This window comes from Halictus rubicundus, chromosome 1 (genome assembly GCF_050948215.1).
Source record: "Halictus rubicundus isolate RS-2024b chromosome 1, iyHalRubi1_principal, whole genome shotgun sequence".
Classification (NCBI taxonomy): Eukaryota; Metazoa; Arthropoda; class Insecta; order Hymenoptera; family Halictidae; genus Halictus; species Halictus rubicundus.
This window is the reverse complement of record NC_135149.1, coordinates 4,897,213-4,917,575: the sequence shown is the minus strand read 5'-3', so window position 1 is coordinate 4,917,575 and position 20,363 is coordinate 4,897,213. Positions and strand designations below refer to the sequence as shown.

At 33.7% G+C, this 20,363-nt stretch overlaps 2 long non-coding RNA genes across 2 annotated transcripts in view; one reads left to right on the top strand and one right to left on the bottom strand.

Moving 5' to 3' along the window:
• Positions 1-20,363, top strand: part of LOC143353605 (uncharacterized) — a 166,081-nt gene that overhangs the window by 66,008 nt on the left and 79,710 nt on the right. The gene's annotated exons all lie outside the window — the stretch shown is intronic.
• LOC143353615 (uncharacterized) lies at positions 17,556-18,100 on the bottom strand. Its single transcript, XR_013082181.1, has 3 exons — positions 18,081-18,100; positions 17,783-17,963; positions 17,556-17,681 (listed from the first exon to the last, which is right to left on the bottom strand). It is a non-coding gene; the product is annotated as an uncharacterized LOC143353615 (long non-coding RNA).

Below are 20,363 nucleotides of genomic sequence, written 5' to 3'. Positions count from 1 at the left end.
TTCTTAAAATGTATCGTTTAAATGTATCATAGTAAAATTACGACGTCGAGAACTGGAAATGCTGCAACGAATTGCAGAACTTCAGCTTATCGAGGGAAAACATATTCGACGATTAGGTAATTACGAGTTGTTTTGATGGCTACGGGGCAGAATACGAGTGATAGAAAAAACAAGTACTACTGTTGAGAACGTCTTATCGACAACAGAATCTCGTATTTTAGTCAAGGTTTTTATTCGAGGCTAGAATTCATCTAGTTGCTACATAAAATTAAATAATTTCTTCGGGAATTGCAAACCATATATAATTTTCAAACAAATAAAATTAGAATAAAAATCAGTGTGAGACTCATACATATGTAGAAGAAAAGTGAAACATTTTGTGAACATTTTTGTTTCGTACGAGAAATGAGTAAAAAGCGATTTTAATATAGCGTGATAATATCTACCGATCTTGTAGCGATGAGAAATTGTTTGTCTTTTAATTATGCTTGTAATTTGCGGTTGAATGCGGTTATGCGTGAATGCATTAAGATAAGGGGCGGGGGGGGGGGGCAGGATTTAGCAGAAAATCTAATACCAGTCGTATAATTTCGAAACTACGTAAATCGTTTTATACCATTTTTGACGCTGAAATGAATAGTGCTAAAATGAATTTCATATTAAACTTTTTCGATGTAGAAAAAATGTTTTTTTCTAAACTATCAAGTTTTTACATACACACCCTTATCTGTGTAGTATTACTGACATATATTGTAAACAAAATTTCAGCCCAAAATCTCATCTCGATTGTGGCGTTCGAACACATTTTCTTACATGTTGGATGTAAGAAAATTAGATGTAATTGTCTTACACATTATTACCAATATACAGGATGTTTACACTATTACTAGACAGCGTTTTTTTTACAAATAATAAATATTAGAAAAAAGTGAAAGGGGGAAAAGGAATACTGTACTTTTCAATCAACGTAATGGCGTGTGTAATTTTTTTGTTTGTACGTTGTTTTTACGTTTGTACGTAATTTTTACCTTGTTTTGTACGATCTTGTAGATTTTTACGAGAAAATACCGAAAATCCAAGTTTTAACGTTAGGAATTCACTAGTTCCAAAGTTATGCGTGTTTAAATTTGGAAGATTTCAAGCGCTTTTGACAAGTAAGGGCGCCGTCATAGTGGTATGTACTCAGCGTCGCGCGTCGTCTAACGAGCGGAACTGCTAGATGGCGGCACAAGCATACGGTGATGACGATAACGTAAATTTGCAAGCGTAATCTCCACCCCTCCCCCTCCACTGCCAGAATACTGACCCCAACGAACTTTCTTGCGGCTCCGCTCATTGGATGATATCCGAGTCACACCAATATGGTGGCGCCGTTTCCTGTCAAAGACGCTTGAAATCGGCCAACTTTAAACACGCATAACTCTTAAACCAGTGAATTCTTAAAGTTAAAACTTGGATTTTTTGGAATTTTCTCGTTAAAATTTAAAGGATCATATAAAGAAAAGTTAAATACATCCTGGTCCCGTAAGTGAAGTTTAATCTTAATTCTATAAGAAATTCTACATATATTGTATTCCAATTATGTTAAAATTTGTTTAACAAGGAGACCGCACGGTATCGGAAATCGCTTTTCGGACGTGACCCTATAGACCTTGTAATACGTACCCAGTATTTAAAAATCCCAATGAGCCTTCATTTTCATTATGGCAAGAAAGCCCCGTGGTAGTGTTGGCAAGGTCTCCGACTACCAGCCGGAGGTCCCGAGTTTCATGCGTAGAATTAAAATATACTTAAAACATACATATACGAAACATATACAGAAAATATACACAGAATAATAAAATGAGAAATTAAAAAAATTGAATTTCTATACATTCTACTGGATGAAATTTGTTATTACATCCCAGTGAGCAAATTTCCGCTCGACTGATGGGTGATTAGCGGACCAACTCCATACCCATCTGTTTCCGCAACCTAGCGCAATATTGGCAGCAGAGCTTGCTATAGCAGATTTTTATCAGATGCTACCATCTAGCGACGATTTTAGTGACTCGCTAGTTAATCTGCAATTTCTACAATAGAGGCCGCGCATATACAATTATACATTTAAGTAACCTCTAGATTTAAAGAAGATTAAAAGCGAGTATTTTAATTATAATACATTTGTATATTCTAGTAAAAATTGCTAAAAGTAAATTTCAATAATATCTCATTAACTATTAAATCTAGGGCATACAAAGGTGAGTACATTTTTACACAGAATTCTATGTTCTATCGGTACTAAAAGTAGGCTTTTTCGTTTAAAGAAATGAAGGTGACCTTGAAACCTCCGAAACGCCTCCACTTATAAAAAGAATATATGCATTTCATAATGTATCCCACCAAACCACACAACTTTTTTATACAAAACATTTTCGTACAATGCATACTTTAGAAGTTATTCAGGGTGAACAAGTTGCGTGCGACACCCTGTGTCTTTACAGCACGTATAATATTTTTCTGCAGGGAATGGAAAATTAAATCAACCAATGCAATGCAAATTATAAGGTTAGATTGGAAGAATATATTGACGACTAAAATTTCAAATAACGTGACGTTTGAAGAAATTTAGTAGTTTAAAAACATTGTTTGAATATATGTACATTGATACCATTAAAATTAGTTAAGACAAAAGTACATCAATGGAGAACGAAAGGAATAAATTAATATATTCATCGGAATGTTGTCTTCTCTTATGGTAACATTTAGCTGTTACTTGTGAGATCTCTGTCCACCTTTTACTTGAACTTTCACTTGTTTTGCATTGCTATGCATCTACTAAATGAAATATGTACTGTAAAATAACGAATGAACACCATAATGTTTACCTTGATATTGATTTAGATATGTGATAATATTTCAATTAAAATTCTACTAATACTATCATACTATCATACTACAGTCATCTACTGGTGTTGGAAAATTTTCTAACAGAAATCTTTAGCTATGAATTGTATATTTTTAAAATGCATTGAGTAATCATCACTAAGTAATATGTTAATAATGTAAGAAACTTGTACGTTCAAAAAATTAATTTTAATTTCTGATATTTGCAATACCTAACCCAGATCATAGGAAATACTACAACTTTTGATTTAATTCTCTTTCTGAATTTTATATGCATATAAGACAATTATCTATTGAACAGGGTTTTCACAATAAACTAGAATTTGTTTCCCTGTAAACAAAGTTTTCTCCTTTATTTATTATGCTAGGTTACAACAATTATCTACACTATGTACAATCTTACCTGTAAACAAAGAAACGACAATTAAAGTTTATTCTATATCTGACTTCTTTATTTACACTTTTCTAACTCTCTTACTTTATGAGCACGTACTCTATCGCGTAGTCCTCTATCTCTTTCCATCCGTCCCTATGCTTTACAACGCGCGAAGCGCGGTAAAATTTGAATTAAAGAAATGCCATTTCTTTACATGCATATCCTAATTATTGTAGAGTTGGGATGTTTTTGAGAGTGTTTCATTCTTAGGTCCATTTTTAAAAAATTGTTTTGTTCTTACCATCACATGAATTACATTTGTACAAAATTTCCTGTTAATTTTGAGTTGCCAAACCTCACTTATTATTACGAAATAGTACGATCAAGTATACGAAACGACACACACGTAATTTTGTCATTCTGATTTGTATTAAACAAACTTATCTGTTGCAGTCTCAAATCTAATATGCACAATTAGTATTAATGGAAGTGATGTATTAGGAATTTGTGTTTTTATCCTTCATGAATGTAAACTTGAGAGTATAGCAACAAGTGCAGCGAATCGTGTTTCGTTTTATCTCTGTTCCTCTCATAAAAAGATAAAGGATGTCGGATAGGAAGTCGGATAGCAACTACGCCCATGTTGTAATTCTGTCTTATCATTAGATTGTGAATGTTAATGCACTTAAAATGTGTCAAACTATACGAATAAAATATGTAAAATGTAAAAATATCGTGTGTAAAAGTGTAAGAATATAAGAACATATGATGAATACGTAATAAATGCATTGAAAATATCCTATAGTAATGAAACTTTAATTACACATTTATTTTTACTAAAAATTCGAACGCAATATACTATAAGCATATATTTTATATTGGCAGTAGGTAATTGATCGCGTTCATTCATTAAAAGCAATTTGTAAGCGGAAACTGAACGTTCGACATCACATGATCTGATTGAAGTAGATACATTATGCTCAAGCTTCTTCAGTAGCATTAATTAATTTTTATTGAATTTCCAATAAGTTCACCCGCAATATTTCAGGCATGATATGACTTCGAATATAGGATTTATTTTTGAAACTGCATTCCATTTGGGTATAATTATTTTACCGATATTTCTAGATCTATTCCCTTAATTTGTTTTGATGTCATCTGATAATTGTATGGATCGCATAAAATATGTAGATAGTAATAAACCCATAGAATGAGTTAATTCATAGTCCATCCGCAATATTTTTGATACACCCTGTACGAATGATGAAATAAATTTCTATCCAACTTCCATAACTTTTTCTATAAAATGTGCAGTGTATTTATCATATTTTGTCACTATCGCTTATTTCTGTCTATGTTAAATATTTTTACGAAAACATCACTCGAAAAACGACATCGAGCTTAAAGGAGCAGTTAATTTGTTATGAGTGAAATTATTTATATATGTTTGCGAATCGTTGCAAAAGTGTCATAGGAACAAGCGATGATCATAAAATTATATCTCGGAAAAGTAGATACGTCAAAGTCCGCATTTCAAATCTGCCCGATCTTTTTTCATTACCTAGTCACTGCATTAATTTCCTATATTTGAACATTCGTTCAAAAACTCGCACGTTATCATCATTGTTATCTGAAGACTATAAGATGTTACATTGGGTGAACAAAATTATTCGTGGTCTTCACAAATGATCATAACATGATTGTAACATTAACATTGTATACATTAGAGTTATTAATCTATTGTGACATAATTGATTGTTTCAACTCAATATTAAAAAATCAGCCTATAATTGAACAAGGCGTAATAATATAGAGCACCGAATTCTTTTTGAATTTTAATTGAAAACATGTTCTTACGGCTGAAGCTGAATTTATACTTTTTTCACTTTGGACAATCATCGTAAATGAAACCATTGTTTATTCGCAATGATCCACACATTGAATCATCCAAACTGAAGATCTATTGCTTTAAGGTGATACAGCCATATTGAACAACTAAAATCAATAGTTGGATCACTTTGGCACGGTTAGAGAAACGTGCTAACACTTTTTAGAATTACTTGTGGACATCCTCGATTTGGTAGAAATTGATGTAAGGTAGGCACCGTAAAATGAACCTTGATCTTGATTTTCAAGGTCAAAAGGTCAACAATTTGTGTGACGCATTGTATTCTACTCGTCACAAGGATAAAAAATTCAAAACCATGCATGGGCCAAAACGCGATCGATGACAACGGTCGTTTATGACAACGTTTTTTCATTATCACACCGATAATGATATATTTATATTATATTTTAATTCCTCAGTCAGATAGAGTTTGTATAGGGTGCAGCTATTGTACAGCTATAAATAGCAGCTATAAATAAAATCGGTTAGATAATGAAAAAACGTTACCATAATTTTTTAAGCGGGCGGGTTTGAGTTTTGACCCATGATCCCTTCTCCACATTCTGTCCTCGTGACATGTAGAATGCTATGCAATTAAAACAATATTGTTGACCTTCTGATCTTGTAATTCAAGGTCAAGGTTAATTTTGCAGCTCCTTTCTTACATAAATTACCACCAAACCGAGGGTGTAAAATCACGCTACGATAGTCACGACACACAAATTCTTTACACCCTGTACATGTTGAACTTGATTTCATCGTTGCAGCTGACAGAATGAAAAGAAAGACAGTGCTTGCATAAGTAACTTGTACCCGTAAACTTTTAGTCGCATTGCACGCAAAAATACATGCAAATCGGAAAAAGTAGTGAGAGAAGGGACGCGCATATTCCCGTCACGCGGTAAAAATTCATGGAGCCAAACGCATACTAAAGATTTAGCACGTGACTTCTTTGAAGTTCATCTTTGTTCCGAGAAGTTAACCAGTTCCGTCCAAATGTAACCGAACAGCTCAACCTAACGTTCTGAATGAAAACTACCCACAGGAATTACCGAGTAAATTACGTATATACACGCATGTAACCTGTGGACGATACAAGGCTTACGGCACATGGCACTCGGCTCTCCCTGAACCGTAGATCCATATCGCATCCGCCTTGTCCTGTGTACGCGACCGCGATACAGCAACAGAACGGCAACAGCAACAGCAACAGCACACGACTCTCCGAAGATCCTTTTACTGCTGCTTTTAAACCTCCGTAACGGCGAACGGTTCTGTCCGTCACAGCGCTGCGGCTGCCACAACATCAAATCAGTCGTAAAAAAGGCCCCCACGTGTCAGACTGGCTGGAACTGCAATTTTTAAACCAACACACCGTTCCGCGCCGGCAGCTGCAGTTCCGTGCTTCAAGCTTTGACGGTCTAAGTTCAACTGTGGGTTATTAAATCTCTGGTTTATAGCACGGCTCCCACCCTAACAAAAGGGTACAAGTGTTCCCTGAAACAAACGAAGATGTTTGAAAATGTAAATTTAAAAATCCCTTCTTACAGCCGTCGCTTTTTTCGTAGAAGCCGAGAGGTCCCCGACTAAAAGGTTCCTGGTACAGAGAATTTTAACTTCTAAATTTTAAGGTCCAAAAGAAGATGAAAACTTCGTATGCATTTCTTGCCTTTGACCGCTTAGTTTCCCCTGTTCACTACCTACGTAACCATAGTCGGATCAACAAATATTTGGTTACTGCTCTTTTTTATGCAAAAATAGAAAAAAATGATACAGGAAAAAATCATATAGTACAGTACGTCATAACTTCCGATAACCTTATTTTTTATATGGATACACCGATACACCCTGCAGGTGGAATTGCACTTCATTCTTTAATGCAACCCGATTGTTTTGTTAAACCAATCGATCGAAATGTCAATGCTTTACGAGATATTTGACATTTTATATTCAAAACTTATTTTATTACAAGTATCCAAACTCTCAACATGTACTGTAAGAACTGATGCCGGGATTGATATTATATCAATGGATACGGATATATATTATATAAAAAAATAATATATATAATATATAGTAATAATATAATAAATTATTATTATTATTATTATTATTATTATTATTATTATTATTATTATTATTATTATTATTATTATATGGACATAGAATGTCGTGAGTAGAAAGAGATAAATGCCTATACTAGAAAAATTCATTGTTAATTGACAAGAAATTATTCGCTTATGAACAGAACTGAGTGATTATTTGACTATTAATTATTTAACAAATGAGATCAATTATAAGTGTGGATCCTTTTTAGTCTACCTCAATCAAGTATTAGCTTATACAAAAAACCCAGCTTCAACCTATTTCATAAGATGCAAATTCCTGAATTAATTTCACCTATTTTACAGAAACGACCCACTGTCCGCTGTGTTTATAAATATGAAAATTTCGGAGGTTATATTGATCTTTTCTGGAATTTATAAAGCTGCGAAATATCTGTGTCTATTAAAATTTACATCTTTCTATCCAGTTGTCAGTTTCAGTTTCTCTGTAAGACAATTTCCAATCGTCTCTTAACGAAGCTTTAGTCTATCTTTGAATAATTTATACTTGAGTACTGCAACTGTTGACCTTCAGATATTGTGGACATTTACGTAGAGATGTTTCAACGTTTCCAGAGTGATGAAACAAACTGAAAGTCGTTAATCTCAGAAGTGGAGCTGTAAGTAATGTTCAAAATATTTTGAACTCGAACTTATTAAAACAATTAAAGAGTTTGAACTTTGAACTGTAATAAATAAAGATTTTTTATTGGTTTTAGAAGTCCAAATAGGAGGAAATGTATCCTACACATTAACGTATTTGTTCTACACACATAACGCGAGCATAATAGGATAAGGAAACTAATTACTGTGAGGGTGTCAATTACTGTGCCTGATGCTTTAAAAATAAGTATAATTAATATAGGCACAGTAATGGTACCCATACAGTATTTGGGTCCCTTACCCTAGTCATCTCATTGTCAGTAAAGCTGTCAATTAATAAGAAATAGAATATGTTTATAACATTTGATTTATCAAGATGTGCTCGAGAAATGCTAGACATTTCTATGTTATTGAAAATCACTAAAAACGTGATTGTTTGATGTTACGGGAGCGTGTGGGGTATTACATTCATTAATACTGATTAATCAACGTGCACGTACGTACAATATGCAGTCTTCTCTTTGTTTCCTGACAACGTGAAAACTCGACTTTACGAGAATATCAATGACAGCGAATCGGGATTGCTAGAATAAAAGGTGTATGTATAGGTAGACTCGATAGAAATAGTACATACAACCAGTAACTGTTCGACAGGCGGAGCTGTTTTAATAACTATTCGTGAATATTACTTTAGTCATTTAATAAGTGTCTCTTCTCTTACTGTCAAACAGATATTTAATAAATAGTGATAGGCACTGTTTGTGTACAACCGACATTTAACCCCACTCTGCGCGAGGAATAGCGTACAACTGTAGATAAAATTATACCGACACGTACAGGGTGGTCCAATAACTTTGACCACGTTGAATATTTCCGGAGATTTCAAGGTCACTTTGATTGCTTTAAATGGAATGACCTACCTTTTGTAAAGCGAATCGATAGAGCATCAAATTTTGCGTAAAATTGTATTGACTTTCACATGTCCTAAACATAATAGTTAACGAGACATTATCAAAATAATGTTCATTGCGTACATACTACCTGGAAAATTATTTCGATAATGTCTTCTTAACTATTAGACTTAGGATATTTCAAGGTCATTTCATTTTTACGCAGAATTTGAAACTCTATCGATTGACTACACGAAAGATAGATCACTCCATTTAAAGAAATCAAGGTGACCCTGAAATCTCTGAAACGCATTCCCTCATACCAAAAATGTTTGCATCATAATGCAAACCCCATGCAAGTTTTATATATGGTAATAAAATTTCATATTGGTAATTATGCACAAAAGTGTGTCTTAATTCCGATTCTGCTGAATCACAGATAAGTTGTAGAGGGAAAGGTTCTGAAAAACATGCATTTTGTCCGAGGCGGGTGAAAATCATGGTTCTAAAGATATGAGAAAAAAGAATGATACTTGTTACATTGTATTCACTGGATTGGAGTGATTGGAATAGATTTCGGTTAGTTTTCTTGACAGAAGCGGGTTTGTGGAGGGGCAACAGCCTCCCCTCCAAAATAATACACCAGTTTCTATTTGAGATGGTGTATTCGAAATCCTTTCATATAGAATCTTGTTTATTGTATTCTCACTGGTTTTAGATACGCCATCTGTGGTAGGAAATCGTCTATTTTTTGGGGGGAGAACTTGCCCCCAAGAAAACTAACCCAGACCAGTGATGGGATATTGTGCGGGTTTTTTGCGCATATGCGCAATTTTAGCGTCAGTAAAGTATGTAAAACGTTTGGCTAAAATGGGGTACCTTGGTCATCCTGCATAATTTCGCAAAATTTGTTATGATTTAATTTTGAAAGATGAATGTATAACATATGTATGTCAATCAAATATTAGTAGTAACTTTCGAAAAATTCGTAGCACGTTTGTCTCATCGTCTCGTCTTGGACTCTTTCGGTACTTTCCCGCCAATAATAGTACCCTACTACTTTCGCCACAATACAAAGACGTTACTGCACTGGACGCGCATGAGCGAAAAACCCCGCGCAATATCCCATCACTGACCCAGACCTGAAGATTCACTAAGAGTCGTTAATAACATTCTCTTCAATGTACCAGAGGTCGAGCAAGAAGATAGGTCGGTACTGAGAAACGGAAACATTGAAACAATACTTACTGTAAGGTGTACAACAGAAACCAGCTATATTGGAGTGTAACAAATGTAGTCTAACAACTACCATTTTCTTTTTGTCATAACTTTTGAATCACGATCGTTCCCCGCCTCGGATAAAGAGCATGTTACCATAGTGGTCAGATAAAGACTTGTTCCCCCACTCTAATTTCCTCTTCTACCGCGCTATTCCTCGACACTTCGGCCACGGCTCGGTCACGTGACGCGTTCCCTCTCTGTCGTGCAAGTGTCACAATGTCCCATGACTAACCCCGTACTGGCAGAGAGAGAGAGAGAGAGAGAGAGAGAGAGAGAGAGAGACACACGTTTTCCCCTCAATTCACAAACTGCATGTTACTCAGGACCTGTTTATCTACAACATATCTGCGATTCAGAAAAATCTGAGTTGAGACCCCCTTTTCTGCATACTTATCTTCATATTATCATTTTATTAACCCCTTCCAGTACTTTAACGAGTCTGACTCGTGATGAAGATTTTGACACAAACGTAAATATCACGAGTACGACTCATGGACTGAAAATCTGCCAAATGTAAACATCACGAGTCAGAGTCGTGGAATGATTTACAAAGGACTGTATCACAGGTATTTACATTTCGGCTAGTATTGCAACTGTTTTCGAGCATCACTCTGGTCTGTTTACCGCGCATTGACCCCTACCATTTGGGCCCCGATTTCATCGAACTAAATGGCATGGGAAGGGGTTAAGGTGTTTAAGGTTATTGGACCACCTCGTATATCCAAATAATGACATCAACATATAGCGTTGGTAATTACCATTTGAGTCGTATTACTTGACATAACAATACGGACGCTACAGAATATTTTAATCCCTGATCAACTTTAGTGTTGGTCAGTTCCGTGAAATTTGCAATTCAAACAGTTATACATTGATTCATGATGGGATTTGAATACACACTTGTCATAGAAAAATTCGTCATCTTCGTAACTGTTGTATCATCGGGTCTGCCGAGCGACAGTTCTAGTAGAGGTGTTACATTTTTTGTAGTGTGCGAACTTAGAGAAGGATAGCGATTAGAAAAAAGAGGGTCTGATGTTCGACGCTTCGACTCTCTGCTTCTCTTTCTTTTCCGTTCGCCGTCCTCTTTAACGCCCGAAACTTTAACCATTTATTACGCAAGTAATTATGATCGTAACTATATCGTGTTTAGCGTCATTTTATTTAGAAAAACTTTGATAAACTTCGGTAAAGCTTTGATTCATGAAAAACCAAAAATAAGAAAGTTTAATTTTGTATTTAAATTTGACAGAACTTTCTGCTACTATAGTGTCAAAATTGGTAATTTTGGGGACAGATTCCAGTGGTAATTGGTCCAAAAAAGACCCCTCGCCACCACCCAAGATATTTGCAGGTTGATTTCCATTAACTGCTATGTTATTTATTAGTCTTTCAATACATTCCAATTTATTGACAATTTGTTTCATTTTATATTTTAATTCAATATATTGGCGATTTAATAATGCCAATTGTCCTTCATTGAACGACGTTGTTTTATCTGTACAATTACATAAAATATTTTATTCGTATTGTTACGTTTATTATTTAACTTATGTGTAGCTTATTTACTTTTATATATTTCATTGATAATGATATTTTTATGTTCACAATAAGATTTAACATAAGCATCATGTTTTCTACTTACTTGGTGTTACTGTTTGCGGTTGTTAAATTTCATCGCTTTTAGAATCGGAATCGGAATCACGCAGAATCACAGATCGCTTTTTCAATAGTGACACGAATTCAAAGTAAATTGAAGGAGATATATTACTTCTAATATTAACTAAAGATTCATTTCATAATGAGAAAAAAATATTTTTTTCATAATACGAAATAAATATTATCTGTATATTAGGAAAAAATATTCTAATATGAAATAAAGATTCATTTTATATTTAGAAAGTAAAAAGTGGCAACATTGGAAGAAAAAATTTCGATATTTTTACTTACATACATGCACAGTTTGTAAAATCTTATGATTTCTTTGTTATATTATTACTACTTCATTTGTTACTTCTTGAATATTAACTTACAATTGAAATAAATCCATGCTAAATTAATCTTATTTTCATTATTTGCGAGCATTGTATTCAGTAACAACGTTTGATTATTTACTAATCAGTTAGTGATACAATTTTCAAAAAAGAAATTTAAAAATTGAGAATTCTTCATTTCATTCGGAAAATGATTTCTTTTTTGATTGCGGAAAAATTGAAAACAAGTTACCTACACCAACTACATAGTAGTCATCAAGGATGGTTTCCGATGTCACAAAAATTACTTGATAATAATGATAATATATAATAACGCATTGTCGTATTGAAGGTATGATTCCTATGACTTGATGGTCGTCATTCAGCTTTCGATCAATGTAGATCATTGGCTAATATTTTAAGAAAATGATTATTTTCAAAAATTAAATTTGGAGTATCGTGATCATGATACATAATTGTGAAATACATTTATTTAATTACTTAGAGTAGATAAATTTTAACATTAAAATGAAAGCGATATGTATACTTTTTATAATTACTACTTTACGAAATTAATTTTATAAATAATAATTTCGTAGCAAATAAGATCAAATTAATTCAACATTTTCAATAAACAATGTAAAAATTAAACATGTGGAAAAGTATATAATATTAAGTATAATACTGTAAGTATATTTTTCATTTTCATTGGTTACGAAGCCTGATTACACTTTTGAATGGTAGTGTACATGCAAAGTTTTGATAAACAAGTACGCCTTAAAAATGTCCCAGAATCTTAAGAAGAGATAAGTTTCATGGTCAACTCGTTCCGGAGAAACCCTTCATTAATGAAGCGATTTCTGTAAAGTGAATCAACTTTATGAAACGATGCACTGATAAAGAACGATCGTTCTTGAAGCAAGCACCGTTAACATATCAATGGAAATATACTACATTCAATCCTCCATACCGATAACAGTAAGTCCTATACTATGAGGTAGTGGATACCTTCGCAGTATAAAAAGAAGAACAATATAGAGATAACAATAAAATCTAAATAAATAACTGTGTTTAAGAATGCTATAGGAAGCATAATAACTCAGCAATAATTGCGTTAACATACGCTACATTCAAGATAATCTATTTTTGTTTAAGTTAATACAACAATTTTTTATTGTTTATATTCCAGTCACTTTTACCGCTGGGCACAAGCTACCAAGGTTTTGCTGGACATGGACTTAGATAATGTTATATAACTCCACCATTTTATATTTTATGTAATAAAAAGAAAATTAAAATAAAGCTAACATGTTGCTTAATGTTTTCCAAAAAATCTGGTTTTTTTACAGTATCTTTACGTGCCAAAAAAGGTAGATTTACTCCATTTTATTAGGCTTACACGGCTGCGTACCCCCTTAAGAGTAAACAGTGGTGTATGTTCTTGCACACCAGGTAACGCTAATGCGGCGACATATCAAGTTTGAGATATATCTCAATAATGGTCTATGTCAAAAATACGCATCAGTAGTGTTTTGAAAATCTTTCGATGTTGGCTACGAGAATATAGATTAAAAAGATGTTTCTATTTAAAAGCATAACCGTGACCTTCGCAAGACATTTTAAGATCATAACAAGGTAAAAGTGACACGACCATAATATGTCCCTCTTGAAATCATGTAACTTTTGTTTCAAACATTTCTTTGTCTTACTCATAGTTTGTGAGATATTTACCTTATTTGTAGAGAGATTCAAAAGGTATTAGAACACTTCCCACTTTTTACCAAAACGGTTCATTTTTGACCCATGGTTCCTCTGAGAAGTTTGTTGCTTTCGATGAGTAGAACAGGATACAATCATAAAAAAGATTTAATCTTTAAAAAGTAGGTCAAGGTAAATTTTGCACCAAACTTTTTTAATAGATTTTCGCCGATCGTAAGGTGTAGAATCACGATGTAACAGTTCTTACACAGCATTACTTGACTCCCTGTATGTACAAGAACTTGTGGTATATGGAACGTATTAAATATAAAAAATCAAGGCGATTCTACAGTTTAACATTTTAATAGTCATTTTGTAAATGCATTTTTTCTCTGCACTTGCTGCTTAGGTACCTCTGACATTGACGCGTACGCAGTAAACATATTAGTCATTTATGAACATTTGTATAGTGTACGCCAGTGTTTTTCCAAATGAATTTCGAAAAGTGTTATGCGAAGTATAACAAAGAAATGGCGCGCAATGGTGTTTTGCAAAGAAATGCTGCACAAACTGCGGAATTGATGGATTAAACTGTAGGGAGAACGTTATTAGCAACAATTAATCGAATTAAAAAGAAAACAGACTACTTAATTATACGGTTATATGCGGTTTATTCATCAGACGTAGTCCCTTCAGATTAGGTCCTTTAGGATACTTTCAGGACTACATATTAGGTGGAGAGAAATTGTTGAAAATTGAATGGATGAGAAAATGTCTCGATGAATATTTTTTCTGAAAGCAGTAGTGTGTCTATCTCGCTTGTGTAGACAAGTTATAGTAATTTCAGAAATTTTGAGTTCCATTTTAAGCCAATTTTGTTTGTATACATCTAATATACAGAGTGTTCCATTTTAAATCCCAAATTTTTTAGGTGTTCCATATTAGGTGTTATTTTGCCAAACTGTTGATTGTTATGTTTGTTCATTTCGCCACTATAATTTCAAAACATCTGAATCACTATTTGCAGGGAAAATATCTCGAAAAATATGAATGATAGAGCATGATTGTTTTAGATACATAGAAGTTGTACTTGAGATGACCTTGAAAAGGTCTATAAAGTACCACTCTGAATTTTGAAACTACAACCCATATTTATTATTGCATACTATTATTGCTGACTTTTAGATGTTTTTGAATGTAATTTCTGCTTTAGTTACTACCTGGTAATGCTAATAGCGGCGTACAATGGCGTTTTTAGGCCTAAAACTGACTAAAATATTTTAACGTTATTTCAACATTTAAATCCATAGTGCAGTATGTCGTTGAATTCTTCTTCACGTCAGGTATAATACTATAAAGTCAAAAATATTTATGGTCATTCAAAATATCAATGGACTGATTTTTTATAAAAAATTTTAAAAAATGTTTAATATTATAGTTCATAGACGATACAATGCTAATTAACTTTCATTGAAAAGTTTTTTGTATTAGATTATCACAACTGCCTGGATAATCTACATAATTTTATTTTAATGTAAGATTTTTTTCTAAATTCTTGGTTCGTATCACATCTGTTAGTTTTACACGTTTATTCCTAGTAAATGTCCTCGGGTAAAGTTTTAAGATTTTGCGGACATTTATAGTTGATACTAAAAAAAGAAACAGATGTTTAAGAGTATTTTTAAAATAATTTATGATTTTGGCACTATAGATGATCAACAAATCCCTCGAGGAACTTATGCTGATTAGAAGATTAAAATTTCCACGAAAGCAATCAGCGTGCTCCTGCAAAATCGAAATAGGCGTTGAGGGAGCTCTATCGAAGCGAGAGAGTTCCTCGAGTGCATTGCATCAAACAAAACGCTTAAAGAACTGCATAGGCACGAGTTGGCAGCTAAATCTTGTTGCATCGTAAACAGAAAGCTTCACCGATTGGAATGACACCGAAAGAAGCACTAGAACTCATTTGGAAGTATAACCAAATCATTCGTGACGTGTAGGAATCGTAATATACTTCATTAAATGTTTGGTCGCTTTAAAAAGCTAATAATCATGAAAGCACAATATAATAAGGAAGTGAATATATTTGGAAAATAAAGTACACATCTACCTGAAAAATGTCTGTAAAAAAGAAGTTAACATTATTTCTTTATGATATATAAAAATCATTAATGAGCTAAGCTGTATCAAAGAACAATTAAGAGAGACACGTGTGAATACAAAAACTCTTCACTTTTGATGAAGTGTAGCAAGTTGACTGCAGATTTTATGCATTTGTCGCAAAAATGAGTAGTTGAAACACAAAGTAGAAGAAACATCTCATGGATTTATTATTACCGGCACGTTATGTACAATCTATTAAAATTATTAACAGAAGAAATCAATTGATACGCAACACCCCTTTCTTGTAATTAATCCAGACACTTCTTATTTTGCATAAAATTCTGCAGTCTAGTAATAAGTCATGAGAGAATATATGAAAAAACCACGTTCATACATGATTCACACACAAATACATAATGCACAAAAAATGGATTCTAATTTAAAAATTCAAAATTGACCTTTATAGACCTTTTCAAAGCATTCTCAAAGATGAATAAATAACAGCATAATGTGTTCCTCATAAAACCGTACAACTTTTTTTCGTGTCATTCATATTTTTCGAGATTTCTGTACAATATATGCCACATATTCGTGTGATTAATTATGTACATATATAAATATTCGTGACTATGTCGTTCGTCCTAACTCGTTCAGAATTACTTTTGTATTCGGTTTACAGGCAGCAACCAGTTGCCAGTTCAATGAAAGGAAAGGCGAAATACAATACTCTCGTGTTGACGTCGTCCGATTCGGGAGACACAACGAGACGTTATCAAGTGGTAAACACTACTTCGTATTGGGTAGCAATTCTGGCGTCTTGTGGTCGGAGACAAAGAGAAGCATTGCCGGATTTGCCATGAGATGCTGAAGATAGAAACAAAAGGCTAACAAGAGCAAAAACTCGAGGCGTAGACATCTCGATAGTATTTCCTTCGAGTCGCCGTACAGTGGCAAGTTTTACTCCAATCCTGATCACAATTCACTATCGAAAAATGTTGCATTGTAATTATTGATTGGTTCGTGAGACATCTATATATAATGTTTTGACAATTTCAAGATTTACTGATAGTTTATAGTACCATAAGAGTAGATAATATGGTAATTACACTGTCCAACACCAAATTTATTTCGCAATACCTGTTGGGTGATTCTTATAGACTTTGCAATTCTAAAACCAAATCCGAAAGCAGAGTTGCTCTATCACGCAACGTTTTCGAAAAATATTGGTTTTTGTAAAACGCATGATTTTGATAAAAAATGACGTGTTGCGCAAAAACTAAACATGCGAGAAAGTTCAGGTTTGAGTCAAAAGATAGAGGGGACTCTCCCCTACATATCCATATATATCCAATTATAGTTTTGTGTACTTCCTAACAGTTGTAAATGGTTGTTAAAGTTTGAAAAAGAGTCAACGCGGGTACTTTATACGCTCTATTTTTGTATTTATGTGAAAAATCCATTATCTAGGAGAAATTTACTATACAGGAATGCATTCTACAGACATTTCTGGTAAAGAAACCATTCACGAAAAATATTTGGTTCCCTTAGTATATGAGCAGGTTAAGAAAATATTCATTGATAGCTTGTGCGCGACGCGTTCGCGCTAGATGGCCATTGCAGCCTTTTCTCGACTCGCCAGTCGCTATACGTAGATATTAATCTATTTATGTAAACATATACTCCTATGCGCCACTTACAAAATAAAATAGGGGATAATTATTCTAGGAGTTTTTGAAAGTAAGACAATGTAATTAAGAAAGTTTTATTCACATTATATTATTTCATTATCAAAAAATGGATTCTTGTTACATTTTCTTCAGATATAAGTGTTGTAGAATATGTGTGCAAAATCTTAATATTAAAAGTGTAATAGTTCACCTGAAAAAAATTCCTAAAAGTTGGTGAAAAAACAAAATAGGACAGAATACACTTTTTACAAAGGTAAAAAATATTATACGAAAATATAGGAAAAGCGTTACCACGAATTGTCGTAGCAGATAACAGGCCTTCCCAATGCCAATGCTACCACTCAAAACTGGATGGCTCTTGATGTCATTTTGCTATCTTGTCAGTGTTGCATTAACCAATAAACAGCCTTATCTTACAATAAGGCATCAACAGAAAGAGGAGGGACCATAGAAGTTTTCTGATTCTTTAAAACTTTTACATAGTAATAATATTGCGTTAGTGCAAATGAAAACCGAAGTTTGAAAACCGACTAAATTTCGTTAGAATCACTTTTTAGTAAAATTATCAGAAATGCTCAAGAAGACGTACATTGCGTTGAAGTGTATAAGTGTAATTTTTGAATAACTTTTAGATGCTTAAGACCCTTATAAGTTTTCATTTCGTCCTGTATTTTGTGCTAAACAAAAATGTTCCTTTTGTATATCCATCTCAAAACGAAGTTTTGAAGTTTTCAAATTGCTTGAGTTCGTCTTCAATTATTAAATGTACGGCATGACCTGTGTATTTTTTGGTTGTTATTCTTTATTTAATAACATGTTACTAGGATTGACTAAAGTTGGTCAATTACACATTTTTATTTAATATTTCTTTTCGTTTTTACTTATTCTACTTTTCTGCAGTTCTGATTCCTTTCGTTTTCTTAATAACATCGTATCGCGCACATATAATCACTATTATCAAGTAATTACATGAGGTTAATAATACGGTACAATTTTTAGACAGGACGGAGACATTTCTGCGATGCATCGTAAAGGCTCATACAGACCTCAACATTTCGACGAACATTGCGCCGAACAGCGGACGAAACGCAAAATCGCGCCGTTCGGTTCGCCGAAATTAATGTTGATTTTGCGTTTCGGTCACTGTTCGGCGCAATGTTCGTCGAAATGTTCAGGTCTGTACGGGCCTTAATAATAACCGTGTTTCTTAATGTCCAATCGCCGATAATCTTCCAAATAACAGTCGTCCACACCTGCGACAAATTCAGCATATTTTTTGGCTTCTATATGTATCGTACGTGGCGCAGGTGAGGGAATTAATTGAACCGCTCGAGTGTAGGTGTGTACAGGTGTAATCATTAATTCTGATAAAATACGACAAAATAAAGCCCGACAGCATCTGAAACCAAGAGTTTACAATAAAAAAATACCTTAATGGCACCTCTATATGGAAATCGAAACATTCGCCAGGAAATTTACATTTTCGACCTGTGAACGACAATTATTTCCATGCTGAACGGGTCTGAAAACAAATTTTAAATGATTAAAAAGGAAACCTCTTCCTGGACTCCAGGACAAAATGATGGCACATTTTACGCTTGCTTAAAGTTCTGTCGCAAAAACTGGTGAAAATACATTTTCCATGTTATTAATAGTTTTCAGCATGTCTGTATGCGCAACATGCTCAATATCTTCTACAGTATTCGCTTCGATAAAATTCTACGAATGCAAATTTTGGTAGTAAGCAAACGGGACAAAGTGGTAGGACAACTACAAAATCTACGTTTCTGAATTGTACAGGGTGTATAAAAAGTAATGGTCATCCGTCCTAAGAGGGTGAATCTACACCTTTGGATCGGTGGAAATTTGTAAAAGAAACTTGCCGCAAAATTGTTTATAACAAAGAAAACTATTGTTAGAGTTTTTTTTACATCAACAACTTCAACTCGTCGAGAAGAGAAAAAGAGTTTGAAAGGAACCAAATGTCGCAAATAAATAGTTATTGAGATATAAGCTGTTAAAGTGTTGGCAAAATTTGATTGTGTGGAGTTATACGTATAGGCAAAAGCCTACTACTACAGTCCACCTGGCCGTGTGGAGGAGACAGAACAGAATCGTGTGCATACCTCGAAACAAACGACATATAAAGTGACATTCGTCGCTAGACCCGTACCAAGTCATTGTGTCCCTACCCATTCGGTTCATAAATTTGAAGTAGCAAAATATGAAATAAAACTTTATATCCAATATGTTATACATGTGAATGCTAATCCTGCATTATAAAATACTAATGTAAAGTATACTTACAAATTTTTCAGAATCTTCTGTTCCTTCGTCGGATCCACAGCACACTATTATTTACTCACGCGAATCCTCAATTAATGTCCTCAATTAGAATCACGTATCCTCAAATAGTGTATACAGGGTTACTTCAAATGACCTCGGGAATCACCTCTTCCTAGGAAGCACAACATTTTTGGGACACCCTGTAGAAACAAATTTCAATTGCAACGTGAAAATAAATTGAAATTATATCAATCTTAACGTGTGCAATCTTTTTGTCCCGGGGTGTACTTTTTGCATTCTCTATTTAAGAGCCTATGCAGGTTGTTTAACGCAACCAATACCACATTCAACACAAAAGTCAACAGTTTGCAAACGTGAAAGTAGCGAAAATTTTTTTCGATAAAAACACAAGGTCATCTTGCTTTTTAAATGGCACCGTGGATAACATCAGAATCTATCAATGGAATTGTATGTGAACGCGTACATAACACATTTTTACTTGCGTCCTATGAAATACTTTGTCACTTGTCACTAAATGGAAATAATAAACAGACTTGTCGTAGATTCAACCTTTTGTTCATAATAC